General features: G+C 44.1%; 1 long non-coding RNA gene across 1 annotated transcript; it reads right to left on the bottom strand.

Annotated features, from left to right (window-relative positions):
* Positions 1-499: 499 nt before the first annotated feature.
* Positions 500-2,189, bottom strand: LOC139062611 (uncharacterized). Its single transcript, XR_011516166.1, has 3 exons — positions 1,789-2,189; positions 893-986; positions 500-771 (listed from the first exon to the last, which is right to left on the bottom strand). It is a non-coding gene; the product is annotated as an uncharacterized lncRNA (long non-coding RNA).
* Between the last annotated feature and the right edge of the window lie 1,549 nt (positions 2,190-3,738).

Genomic DNA, 3,738 nt, shown 5'->3' with positions numbered 1-3,738 from the left:
TTGGAATTCGGACAGTACTCGTCGCTGCGCTTTGACGTCATCGACCTCAAAATGCGCACTCACAAGCATCCTACCCCTGGATTCGGACACAGCCATTGGCTGTGTCTCAATTCAGGGTCTGCATCCTTCGAAGGACCCAGCCCACCCCGCCGACGTGGGCTGGGTCCTCCGTCGGCCGAGTAGACCGGATGTTAACGGCTGTGAATTTGGACAGGCCTAGCCTTCATGAATTCCCGCCTCTCCCTCGGCGAACGTTTCGTCGCCTAGCAACCGTGGAACCGCTGAGCAGAAGGGAAAAGGAACTTTAAACGATGGAGCTCGAAGTTTTATTTAGATCTTTAATCATTTCCTTGACTGTTGGAGAGCTAATTCGGAGAAAATACTTTCGACTAGCTGAGCCTGAGCAAAGATGTGATAATAGTTTTTACTATTTTCTAAGGGTCTTAATTTGACCAAAACCGATTCATCACCTTTTAAGACTTTAAGACCCAGCGGGATACCCTCTAGTAAACAATTCTCATTTGTAAACCAAAATAAAATTCAAGAGTTTAATGCAGAACTGATTTTATTTACATATTTCTTTTATATGTACATGTTTAATCTTCATTAACCATTTTTTCTAGCAAAGTAAAAAGCTGTCAAAGTTCTCCCTTCTCTCCTGTGCCCTCTGCTGCTCTGCCTCCCTCTGCAGCCTCATGTCCTCCCTGATCAGCTCCAGAAGCTGGTCATCGCTGTCACCTTCCCCTGGATGCCCATTTTCTCCAGAAAAGTCTTAACAAACATGTAAGAAAAGAAACAGGAAGAGAAAAGAGGACAACGGGTTATTCCTGTCATGTTTTCGCAGAAAAAAATAAACTCAAACGAGTTTTAAAAATATGAGGTGTTATTGTACCTCCATGCCACAGCCGCCGAATACTTTGCTCCGGTGATCATGTGGTCCATCTCCGCCCTAAGCTTAATAACTTCCCTGGTTTTCTCTTTTGTTCCTAAAATACAAACTTCTATTAAAATCAGGGGGAAAACGTAGCGTGAGAAGTACGACACCGAGCGGCCGAACATACGAGCCGAGACCGCATTACAAGCACTTTTACTGTAACATTTTTAACTAAAATAACGTTCATGTATCACAAAAAGCCCTTAACCTAACAGTTTTCAAGTTTATACTGACATTTATATGCACAATCCTCTCCGACGGCTCCCGCTTCACTGTCCGCCATTGTTTTTAAGTTTTTCTGCCGGCCGGCCCGCAAGGCATCTTGGGAAATGCTACCTATTGAAGGATACACCGGACCCATCCTTCATTCAGGCAAAAAGAAGGCCGGATTCGTCGACCGCATTTGAAGGAGTCTTCGAATTGGGACAGGCCTAGTCGCGGCGCTGTGACGTAACCGGCCGACGAATCCGGCCGACGTAGGATGCAGACCCTGAATTGAGACACAGCCATAGACCCATGCACAAGTATTGTAGACCCGATCTTTATGGTTATATATTACAAAGCTGCCAATGGTTTTCAGCAACATTCATTTCGATGAACATTTCCAGAGATTAATGCTAAAAAAATACACATTGTTACTTTAAATGAAACTGGTCAAGAAGTTAGCTCAATAAAAGAAAAATGCCGCCGTATATCTGTTAATAACCCATCTCACCAAATAGAACAGGACTGATTTGTATGAAACTCAATGGAAACTGATTCAAGATGGCTGCCAATGCCAACTGACTTTCAAAGATACAAAAATGTCTCCAATGTCTGTTTTTTTTTTTTTATGGAATAAAACTGTACTTTACACAGTCTTCATGCAGCATCAGAGTCCTGCAGAAGCAGGGGAAGTCTGGATGAATCCCAGTCAGAGTTTTTAGACACGTTTCAGCAAAGGAAGCCGAAAGAGCGAGAAACAGCTGATAATCTGAGATTTAAAACATTCCAGAACTCCCTGTTTAATCTTGACGATAGAACATCAGACTCGGAGCGTGGCCTGCAGTTCTCATCTTTAATGGATGGAGATAATAGCTGGATAAATTGTTCCCAGGCACTGTCCTCACTCTGTCCTGCTGAGTTCAGAGATCCGGGTAGTAAAATAATCCGATTTTTCCTTCCTTTATCTCGCAGACTCGGGAGAAGAAGCAAGGGGGCTTTGAAATGCCATGTCTGCTTGTCACGACCCGCTTTGTGTACCCTCCGCCCATCTGTGGACACGGCTTTAGACGCCTTCCCATTTTCAAGGGCTCACTGTCATGGCCTGAAATAAACCTGCTGGAAGTGCCAGCCCTGTTTTCCATTTTCCTGTCTCTCTTTCTTCCACTGTTTATCAGACTCCAGCCTCTCCCAGATCGAGGGGTCTCTCATGGCTAAGTGGTGGAGTTCATGCCGAGGTTTGTGGAAATTCACGAGGACCCTTACAACCTACTGCGGTGAGAAAAAGCTTGAGTCTGATCACTGGGATGTGAGCCACGCCAGGCTCCCCTGTGTCAGGAATGAGTATACAATGCGTAATAAGTACTTCTGCTGCGTGCTAAGTTGGTCCGGTCATGACATCCTTAAGCTGTGCCAGCTCTCCTGTTACAAAGACAAACTGTGCATGCAGAATTTCCTGGAGTGGCTCTGAAAGCTCCCCTTCAGTCCTAAAACTCCAACAACTCTCTGCGGGGAATTACATCTCGAGTTTTCAGAGAGCCATTAATTTGCTCCTTTTCCTCATCTCAGGCTGTTAAATATGTTAAAGACACGTGATTATTTGAGCAATGAGTTTTATTTATGACAAAGTGATGCAGAGGCATCCAAAATGTAACACGACACAATTTGGGAATCCCAAGTAATCTCTTAGTTGGGTCACTCAGTGCACATATAAAAGATCTACCTAACATTTACAGTGTTATAAACCTTTCCTGGACCTATTTATTTATTAGTTGTTAAATTGACGTTTAAGGATGTTAGAACAAAAATATATGAAGTAAATTGGCTCAGAAAATGAAAAAATAATGGAATGCTGCCCACAAACAGAGCAGGTCTTCAACTCAACCAGAGAGGAGTTGAACTATCTCAGCATCTTGGTTGGAGCGAAAGACCAACGCATCATGGTTTCTTCTGTAGCTCAACATCTCTCTGCTCTGCAAAGAGGAGGTGAGATGAAAGGTGAAGCTCTGAGTTTACTGGTTAATCCAGGGGCAGCAGAAGCTCAGGAGATAGAGCGGGCTGTCCAGCAATCAGAAGGTTGTAGGTTTCATCTCGGCTCCCACCAGACAATGCTGCTGTAGTGTCCTTGGGCAAGACACTTAACCCAGCGCGCCCCAGGGTAGCTGTGGCTGTAGCTCATCATCACCAGTGTGTGAATGGGTGGATGACTGATTGTGCTGTGAAGCGCCTTGGGGGGTTGTAGAACTCTGAGAAGACCATTTCCCATCCACATCCAAACCGTCCTCAGCAGAATGGGTTGTGATGTTTGCTTTTGGTTCCCAAAATGATTTTTCTGAAAACTGATGTGAGTCAGAGGGGATGAAAGGAACCTGACCTGGGGATAAACAACGTCATCCTGCATCTCTCCGTCCACTAATCCGACATCCAAATCACCGACTTAGAGTTCAATTTATGCTTCAGATGAATATTTCCTGATATTTTATCTTGCTCCATAAATAGGTGCGTTAAATATATCCTGTAATTTTAGCATTATTTGTAGGTTTTGGAGCGTTGCAGGAATGACTGTATGAGGTAGCTAATTCTTGTTAATCCACAGTAAGAAA

This window comes from Nothobranchius furzeri, chromosome 14 (genome assembly GCF_043380555.1).
Source record: "Nothobranchius furzeri strain GRZ-AD chromosome 14, NfurGRZ-RIMD1, whole genome shotgun sequence".
In the NCBI taxonomy this organism is placed as follows: Eukaryota; Metazoa; Chordata; class Actinopteri; order Cyprinodontiformes; family Nothobranchiidae; genus Nothobranchius; species Nothobranchius furzeri.
This window is presented reverse-complemented; position numbering and strand designations above follow the sequence as displayed.